The sequence below is a fragment of the Pelobates fuscus genome, chromosome 2 (assembly GCF_036172605.1).
Source record: "Pelobates fuscus isolate aPelFus1 chromosome 2, aPelFus1.pri, whole genome shotgun sequence".
Lineage (NCBI taxonomy): Eukaryota > Metazoa > Chordata > Amphibia > Anura > Pelobatidae > Pelobates > Pelobates fuscus.
In genome coordinates, this window is record NC_086318.1 from 122124054 (window position 1) to 122135020 (window position 10967).

Below are 10967 nucleotides of genomic sequence, written 5' to 3' on the forward strand. Positions count from 1 at the left end.
AGGCGGCTGGCTGAGGCTGGATGGAGGCGGTGGCAGCGAGGGAGGTATAATCTCCATGATCTTCCAGCACTGTCTCCTTGCATGCCGTATGGTGATGCCAGGAGTTGAGTTATGGTGTCACACCGACCCTGGCATCACTAAAAAGCACGTGAAGGAGCAGATCTGGAACAGCAAAAAGGTTACAAAAGGCCCACAGTGGACCCCAGGGAAAGATACCAACTGGAAATTATTCACTTCAGCTCTCCCAAAGGTAAGGAGGCTGGGTGGATTTAAATAAAATTAAAAATAATATAGAAACATAGACGTGTTTGGCGGCAGATAAAAAACATTTTAAAATGTAAAATACTTTTAATTAGTCCCTGGCCTTATCTTATGTCTAGGATAGCCTTATGCCTATCCCAAGCATGCTCAAACTCCTTTACTGTGTTAACCTCTACCACTTCAGCTGGAAGGCTATTCCATGCATCCACTATCCTCTCAGTAAAGTAATACTTCCTGATATTATTTTTAAATCTTTGCCCCTCATATTTAAGACTTTTTTTTAGATCTGCAGGAGAACTTCTACCTAAAAGGTTGAGAAGCAATGGTATAGGTAATTGTCCAACATTTTAAATATTGTACAATCATAAGATTTTAGTTAGGGGCATGATCTCTAGAATTTATGCCATTCTATCGTCCAAGGGTTTGAGGAATAGACTATCCTTTTAGGTTCTATTGGAGCGGATCTTGAGCAAACTCCTTGGGTACGAAGAAATCAGTTGAAAAAAAATCAATCTGTTGAAAAAAAATGAAAATGTATACAATGTTAGTTCAGGTTACTCAGAGGCTGCGGCTATATGGGAACATACCCTCACATGTGGTTGATCATGTGCAAGGATTGTGTAGTTCTTGGACAAGGTATTTAAACTTTTGAGCCAGATTCTAGGCTTAAACATAAAACTGATCATAGACACAAACACGCACAACAGTGTACACAAGGTGATTATGCTAAACAATTAGTGTAGATGCTGCTCCCCTCATGTCAGGAATCCGGGAACCTGAACACTCAGACAGAATAACAAACAAGAATATTTGCATTACCGGTCCTTAGAATGGCCGGGTTATACAAATAAGCAGAATCAGTATACAAGTTGAGGTCAAAGGATTACAGAGATAAGGAATAACAATGAAACAAGCTGAGGTCAATAGATTAGAGAGAGAAGGACAAGCGAGAGACAAGAGCCAGTCAAGGTACCAAACAACTATACAGAAGGAGCGCGCTATTGGGCTACCAAGAAATCACAACAGGGCAACAAGGAATAGGAGAGGTGAGTATATATAGGCATAAACTAACTGGGATTGTATGAAAGTCGATTGGAGTTTACCACTTTTCGAGGGGGTTGCATGATCTTCCTACACTGAGCCCTGACGGCATTGGTATGCGCCGAATCCTGTGGGCATATATAAAAATTCCGCACGCAAGCGTGCAGCATCCTTCGGAATACCAGGGAGATTGCGGCACTCGGAGCTGAGCCGTCGGGTAAGCTGGCTGAAAGCCCAACACCTCATGCCTAAAATCACTCAGAAAGATACAAAATTGAATTATAAACCAAAATCAAAAGGAAATAGTACACCATACAAAATATATACCTAGTGCTATGAACAATACTTAATCACTTTGTTAATATAATAATGTATCCATTTGTAAAATTATAAAAAGATAAAGATCATAGCGTAATACAGTTAGAATAAATATAGTTGAAAACAATAAATTGGGCACTCACACTTTTCAGAGCCAAATATAGCAGGATCTGACTGTAATAATGTTTTGTGGACCCAGGACATAATTGAAAATGAGAGAAATCTCAATGTATCCTTCCTAGTAAAATATTTTATAAATAAATAAATATAATGGCATGTAGATACAACCAGTTGCTCCACTCCCTTGTCCACTATAACTAAGTAATGGAGGGACTCAAAGTTGACAAAGACAAATTTAATAGATAAAAACAACCAAAAATAACATAAATGATATGAAATAAAAAGCATAAATGTTCATACAGAATGTCCGGATAAAGGACCATGGTACGACCTGGTAACCGCAACATATTTTTGACAATTTCTTTCTTTTTTTTTTTTAATATACTTTACTATATAGAATGTTTGTTAAAAATCTAATGCACTTCATTGTTACTTGTTTAATGTGAATATTAGGCTATATTTGTATACCGGTATGACTACATTATGTTTACTATATTGATGCCATTTGCTCAAAATACAAAAAAAAAAAAGTAAGAAATTATATGTATTTATTTTGAACACTTTTAGAAAACAAAAAAAGTTTTTTGGCATAATTTGACTTTTCAATACAGTAGAAAATAAGTACATACAATCTTAGGCGAATTACCAATGGCTCGTGAGCAGTAACCAATCATTCCCTGAAGTTTTGCTTTATACCATCTGCTGTTATACAATAAATAAAAAATTTACATAATGCTAAAGGATATCGCACTAATTAATAATATATAAGAAAATAAATAATTGCGATGATACTTAGACAATTTCACAGCCAAGAAATATTTAAAGATTTCTTATAAACTGAAGCCAATAACAATCCTTACTTTGCTGTATGGCTGAGATCCCAAGATTGCTTGATTATACTCCACGAGAGGCGTAGAATCACTCCTGACAGCATACAGTTCATAGAATGTACATGGAAAAAGTGTTGAATATTTATAGGCACATTTGTTACAGTAGGCCAAAATCCTAATGTCTCTAAATCCCACAAAGAATGTAGAGGTACATTTACTGTAAAACATAAAAAAGCAAAATTTAATCAATTTAATTTATTTTATACAGTATTATATTAATATCAAATTACCAAGCAATATAATACTCTAAGGAAAACCTTGAAGAGTCTCATAGTGATGTCATTTTCCAGATTTTCTCGAAGATTCTATAAATGTACATTTAACTGCAGCCGAACGCTACATTTTCCCTTGTAATAATTTATCTTTTTAAATTTATCAAGTCATTGGATTTAGTTCTTATTATACTGATTTGTTATCCTACATAATACAATCATATACATAGTTTTATTTTTGTGTTGCATTAATTTTTTTTTTTTTTTTTTTTATAATTCTTTATTTTATTTGTGCATAGGTTAGATATACAAGGATGCACTGCCACAACAGCTGGTGCATGCACAACATCAAACAGAGTATAGTAATTGTGTGACAAAAGGAACAATGCACATTTTATAATGTTGAAAAAGAAAAAGGTAAGGTTACCAGAAAAGCCTTTGTCTCAGCGGTCAGTAGCATTATACTTGGCTAGTCCTATAACTCTTAAGTTTAACATGCTTTGTGAATATATTTAAGTTATGCTTATTATGTAGAGTTTAATCGCAGTAATAGCTAGGCATTAATATGATTATGCTTAATTGTGCATAAGGGAGTGACCTACGTTTTTGTGTAATAACGACAGGTCTGAGTAGTAAAACACAGAGTAGGTAAAACATTAATGTTCAAGACATGTTAGAACAGTTACAGTGCTGGATTTGCATATATGATAAACAGCACAATTGTAGTGATTTATGACATGAGAAACTTAATGCTGAGCTAAATTAATAAGAGAGTAGGTGATGAAAAACGCTTAAGCTATGCAAGTAGTTTTAACTGCTTAGAGTGTAGAGAGAGTACATCAGGTTGCATAGATGCAGGGCTGTCAGGAGCCATCTCCGCTGAATGCATCCCAGACTTTGAGAGAGACCTCCAGACAGTGCAGGCTTATCCAACCCCCGATCTGCAAAACCTTTGGCATGTCAGGAGTGAGTCCAGCATGATGTGTGCTGAGAGGGGTGAGTGCACTCCCAGTGTATGATGTCTTGCTTCTGCCCGATCCTCCCTGGGAGGCAGCCGGAACGCAGGAGTGTCATGCAGGTCGGCAGGGTTATCAGCGTTACGTGGTGAGGGACCGGGTAGCAGGTCTCGACTGTACATTGCCGCAGGAGCCTGGAATCCCACATGTTCGTAGGTCAGTAAGTGGTGATTAAGCTGTGTTAATGAGCCCTTCTACTTTTCAACGATCAGTATAGCCTCGAGACTTCTGATTTGCTGTGACATGGTGGTCTCTGGCTTTGCCGCCATTTCAGGTCTGCCTGCCACTTCCGCCATTTTGGTTATGGGGGCCCTTTGTGACTAAGGTGCTGCGGGTCGCGGGGACAGTCTCCTGGGACCGGGATAACCCCCACCGGTCCAAAGGGGGGGGGGGGAAACAAGGCCTGTACTGCGTGGCATCAGAGTTCCAAAGGGAAACCACAGGGCAGGATAGTGAGGCAGCGGCCGTCCACCTCACTCACCACCCGGGTAGGCCTCAGATGCAGCGATGCCGATGTGCCCTTTCAGGGGTCAGAACGCTTGTGGTCAGAGTGACCTCAGCACCAGTGCCTCTTTGCCCGCAGGACCGCTGCTTCTAGACTGCAGATGGGTATATTATTTGCTTTTTGACCGGCATTATTGTCGCTTTTCTGCAGGAGCTCGTCTTGTATGCGACCTCTCAGCATGGCGGTCCAGCCCCGCCCCCCGTGTTGCATTAAATTTAAAATTAAATTTAGCCCATAAAGTTCTTCTTATTTAATTTTAAAACCTGTGTATGAATTTAATCTTGGAAAGAAAAGCATTTTTTTTTTTAACTAGGGTTGAAATATTACCCTTTGAATCTCTGCAAACAGACTGAAAATTAAACCTCTCCTCCTATGTAGTAAAATAATCTTCAAAGAAGTAAACTGTATTGTAGAATGCCAACAGTTAGAGATAGGCGGTGGTTCTGGTGTCACTCAGAACAATACAGAGGTTAATGCAGGATGCTATAACAATTTTGAATTCTTTTATATTTTTACGAAGGTGCCTTAAAAACCAAACAAAAAAAAATAAACATTTTCATCATGTCTATTTGTCATACCTCATGTATTTGGCAATCTATAATACAAATTTGTACCATATACTAATATTTTGGATGATGTGTCTGTAATTGTTACAATATCTTACAAAAATATTCATGTAAAGGATAAATAACTATAAAACATAATAGTGTATACTTACATAAATGTATTTTTTATACATTTATCAGACATAAAATGTATGTTATTTATGTACTATTTGTGCATCCATTATTTCAATTATGTACCATGGAACTATTTTAAAGGGATTCTCTGGGCTCCTAAATCATGTTAGCTTGCTGAAAAGCTTTATATGCAAAGAACGTGTCCTCTTTTTTCATTCTACAAAATTGGCACTTTTATGTATTAACATTGATACCAGGGCCAGCTCAACTGATAGGAAATCTAGGCAGCCGGCTAGGGCGCAGCCAGTGGCAGAAGAACAGGGGTTGCTGGGGTTGACTGGACCCCCTGTGTTCCACCTTTCAAGGTGGCCTTTGAGCTGGCTGGCCATCTCAGGAACCCCCGGATGGCAGCCTGCTGTCCGCAAAGGCAGGTGAATACTCTGCCGAAATAAAGTGTTTCCTGGGAGGGCTGAGCATGGGTGGCAAGAGAGCGCAGATGCAGTGTAGAAATAATAAAAAAAAAGTGCCATTATTAAAAACTGTAACAAGTCATCCCTTCTCTCCCCTTTCCTCTCTATTTTTTTCATCTGTGGCAACGCTGGGAGGAAGTGATCTTATGTCGTGAAATTTAGTAGTTTCAAGTTTTATTCTAAAACTTTTCATCCCAAAACAGATCTGTTCTTAGAAACCAAAGTGGCAATTTAGCTGGTCTTGCCTAAGGCGCAAAATAGTCTTATTACATTTCCCTGGCTTTCAGACAGACAACATGCCTTGTTACATTCTGATTGGTTAGCTCAGTGGAGATAAACTCAAGAGGCAGCCAATTGCTCAGAGCACCTGCCTTGTAAAGACTTCTCATTGAGCTGTATTAGGAAGTCTGTGATTGGACAGCAACAGAAAATCTTGGCAGTGGAAGAAGGGAAGGATTTGCTGCAGACAAGACAACTGCAGATAGCTTTTGCAAGCTGTTTTTAGATCTACCCCTATAAAAAACATACATGATGAAATAAACATATGTTTTCATTGGGAGTATATCAACTAAACAGGGATTTTATATGGGCAATGAAGTGTCCCTTTAAAATAAAAAAAGTATCTAGTAGTGAAGTGGTTAATATAATGTGCTAGATAAAAATATTCCTCCCTTTTCCCCCACTTCACTTCAAATATGACATGTATTCCAATAAAAAAGAAAATGAAACTTACACTGTCACATAAATGAAAAATTACCCTTGTTTTCACATTAATTTCTATGTATTAAGGTACAAGCGTTTGGTGTTGGAAAAAGTGTTTTGTTTTGCTTATATTAAATTCCTCTTTTATACTTTCCTGCTAAGTAATCAAGTGACCCATGTTTGCTTTATCATTGCTACTACTTGGCGTGAAAGTAAAAAGAATGAAATTGACTCAAGAGGACAGTCAATGCAGTTATCACATAATTATAGCAATGATAAGAAGTGATTGAGCTAGCACTGACAAGTCCTGATAAGTTGAATTGCTTGACTTAAATACAGATACAAACCTATTTTTATACAGCAGTCACATCCTGCCTTAAACATCTTGTTTCTGATGTAAACAATCATGCTTGTCTTGGCTTTTTTTAAATAAATAAAACCTTTTTAAAATTGTTGTGAGATCTAAACCTGACAAAACATCCCTACTGATTGTTATTGCACTGCAGCTATACACGCTGCAAACATTGATCAGCCACAACATTCCATATATATCGCATCGGACCCCTAGTGTTGCCAAAACAGCTCTGATGCGTCAAGTCATGGACTCCAGAAAATCTCTGAACGTGTACTGTGGTATCTGTCACCAAGACATTGTCATCAGATCGTTTAAATCCTGCATGCTGCAAGGTGGGGACTCCATGGATCGGATTTCTTTTTCCACCATATCCCTCAAATACTTAATCAGACTAATATTTGGTAAGTTTGAAGGTCAAGCAAACACATTGAACTCTTGGTCATGTTCCTCAAGCATGCAGTGTGGTAGGGAGCCAGGGCCAGACTGGGAATGAAAAGCAGCCCTGGAAAACATTTCTATACCAGCCCCATAATGCATCGCGCCAGCATCGTGTGCTGATATGAAAGCAGGAAAAAAAATCTTAAAACTGAAAACAATCTTGCTGTAGCGTGGCCGAGCAGGCAGACAGCGGTAGAGGAGTTTCTGTTCCCCTACCCGGTCTGACAGGAAGCAGTCATGTGCTCCCTCTGTGAGTCATGTGCTCACTCTGGGAGCAGCAGGAGAGGAGCACATCCCCTCCTGACGGTTACTGTGTAATTTGACCCAGCGACCCGCAGGCCGGTGTGTACTCGGTGGCCGCGCACTGTCCCAATAGTGTGCCGGCCCACCGGGAAATTTCCCTGTACAGAGCATTGCCCTGCTGTAAGAGATCACTGCCATCAAGATACACCATTGCCATGAAGAGGTGTACATGGTCTGCAACAATCTCTAGACAGGTGGTATGTGTCAAAGTAACATCCACAAGAATGTCAGGACCTGTGGAGGCTTGTTCATGGGGTAGCTGGGAGTTTTCTTGCATAAACAAACAATATTTAAAAAATACACAACTTTTTTGGCCCTTGTCAAAGTCACAAAGTCACTCTTTTCTCTTGCCCATTCAGATCTTTTCTCTTGCCTATTTTTCCTGCTTCCAGCACATGAAATTCAAGAACTGTCTGTTCACTTGCTGCCTAATATAATCCACCCCTTGACAGGTGTCATTGGAACCATATAATCAATGTAATTCACTTCAACTGTCAATGTTTTTAATGTTGTGGCTAGTCAGTGTATATATATATGTGCCTCAGATATAGCAATTCTGTAATACCCATTTATATATAGCACACAGTCACTGGCATTTTTAGCATTTGAACCTGAAATCTGAAATATAAAATCAAAGCAGAGCAGAGTGGGGATGCACATTTCAAAACTTACACTGTAATGATTTGGTGGCGAACAGTGTGCGACTGAAGACTGTATTTTCCTGTGGTGTGTGTTCCAGTACTCGCATTTGCACTTCCACTCAGAGTGCCGGGGCAACGTGTAGAGATGTCAGCAACCTCACGCGTTTCGTGGATTTGCTTCCTCTCAATCTCCTCTGAAGAACCGTAGCGAGTGCTGGAACGCACGTCACAGGACTCTCCGGTCTTCGGTTGCACACAGTTCGCCACCAAATCATTACAGTGGGAGTTTTGAAATTCACATCCCTGGACTATCCAGTCTTCAGTCACACACATTTCGCCACTGAATCATTACAGGGAAGCTTTGAAATTCACATCTTTGGATTCAAAGACATTCTGATGTGCCTGTACTTGTACTACGGAATGTAAATTTTTATATATATCTGAATATTTTTTGGGGTATACAGTGAGCACTACTTTGCTTTGATTTTATATTTCAGATTACATACCACATTTCAAAATCTGATGATATTTGGACTTCTTATCTATTTGGATTATAGACTTAATATAATAATTTTGAATAATATCTATTATTTGGACTTACTGTTTTTTGTTTTTTTTTTATCATTGCATGGTTCTTAATTTTAGAATTGAGCAGTGAAACTTCAGAGGCATGATCTATTCACCAAAACGGCTTAATTAAGCTAAAGTTGTTTTGGTGACTAAAGTGCCCCTTTAATTATTTTAAACATTTGTAATTGTAATTGTAATTGTAATTATAACTGAAAAATTGACAGACTTTCTTAAAAAGTAAATTACTGTAAGAATATTTGGGTGATATTCAAGGCATTTATTTTGTTAAATTTTTTTCTTCTTTTTTTGTATTTTAGATATATATACCTTGCCAAAGTATAGTTGTTAAAACTATTACATAAAATGAGCAACTTTAAGGTGTCCCTGTCATCATTAATATAAGTTCTTCTTCTTTTTTTTAACTATAGTAAAACTTCATGGGTTTAACCTTTATTTTATAGTGTATTTCCCTGTTTCTTCCCTCCGTGTCCCTACCCCATCCTTATCCTGATTATCCCTATAATAACCCTATTAGTCTCACTTTCTTATCGAACTTTTCCCTATCTTTGATTGGAGAGATATTATACGCCCGTTTGACCCATCCATCCATTCCTTCCTTACTTAATTGCGTCTTTTGTCGAACATGGAAGGAGGGTGTATGGGAAAACCCATTACCACCCAACATACTATGCATCTCTCTGTCTCCCTCCTTGTTTCATTCCATTTACCTGGATGAGAATCCCTCTATGATAACTTTATTTTAAAAATTCTACTTTATCTATCCAAGTATCCCAATATTCTATTTGCGTGTAACGATTTTCTAAGCTCACTAAGATGCCTCTTTTCATTTTAGCTTGCCATATTACTTGTGCTATCACTTCTCGGGTGGATGGGGTTTGCATAGTTTTTCAATTCCGAGCTATCAGTAATTGGGCTGCAGTAATGATATGTAAAATTAACATTGAATCCTTTATCTGCATTTTTCGCCCATTTAAATTTAATAAAATTATTCCCGGATCCATCATTCATTTATTTCCTGCCATATAGTCTATTAATGCAATTATATTTTTCCAATAAATATATATTTTTCCAATAAATACGATATGTGTAATAAGGTGCCCTTGTCAATGTTGCACCACCAACATCTATTGGATGTATTTGGATATATTTTATTTAGAAGATTCGGTGTTATTGAGGAAAAGTATAATGAATTAATATAATATAATTCTGTGTGTTTTATAGCGTAAAATATAATGAATCAATAACATGTAATTTTGGGTGTTACATAGGGCACAATGAAATAGATAGAAATAATAGAAAATGCATTATATGGAAAATTCACTTTTTTTGGTTTGCAGTGATGCAATTGATTGGAGATATACAGGAAGATTTACTTGTTAAATGTGTTCTATTTTCCTGTTTCACAAGTGATGTTCACAAGATTTTGATATAAAGTTGAAATGAGAATAAGGGAAAGATACAATAAAGAGAGGGAGAACGGAAGGGGCAAAGAAATTGTACGAAAAGATTGGTCTCACTGTATTATAATGCTCACTACACAGGTCTTTTTTTTTTTTTTTTCTTCCTAGGAAATTATTTCAAATGAGCATGAATTATCAACCATTTTTTCTAATTAATGACATAAAGGTCCAGTGTTCCCATACGCTACTATATATTTTCATGGAATTTTTGTGGTAATATGGTATATTCTGAAATGAGAAAGTCAAGGAAATTGTACATACTTGTTTTGGGTGCAGATTATTGGATAAGTTGCGTCGTCTTAACGGATTTACTTACCACAAATATAATTATGTTATATAAAGACGGGAGAGTGTCCTCCGGCCTTAGGCCCCTCGGTCATGTTGTGGAATCTCCCCTCTTGTGTAGTAATACTACATTATTTTCACTGTGCCCCGATGGGCATTAATGGATTCATCAGTTTTATATTTCCATGTAATTGTTTGTTGCGCCTTGATGACGGGCTGGCATACATTCTTTCTTCTAAGCGTCTCTATCTTAAGTTTTATTTTTATTTTATTTTTTGTTGTTTCCCTCTTTGAGCAGGAGCTTTCCATATGATAATAATCATGCTTTTTTTATGCTGAAGTTTCTATCTATAAATACCCAGGGACTTAATACCAATCGGAAAAGAAATCAATTATATAATTCCTTGGTTGATCATAACATCCAGGTTGCTTTTTTACAGGAAACTCATTGGCTTAAGGACTCCAGTCAAAGATGGGGTGGGGATAAATACCCAACCATTATTCATGCCTCCTATTACAAGGACCTTAAAATAGACATTATACATTTGGAATTGGACCCCGATGCCAGATTTATTATTTTAGTATGTAATATCGATAATAGGCTCTATACTTTGGTCAATGTATATCTACCCAATATTGACCCAATAGCTAAATTCTCTCTAATTATGGAAAAAGTTGA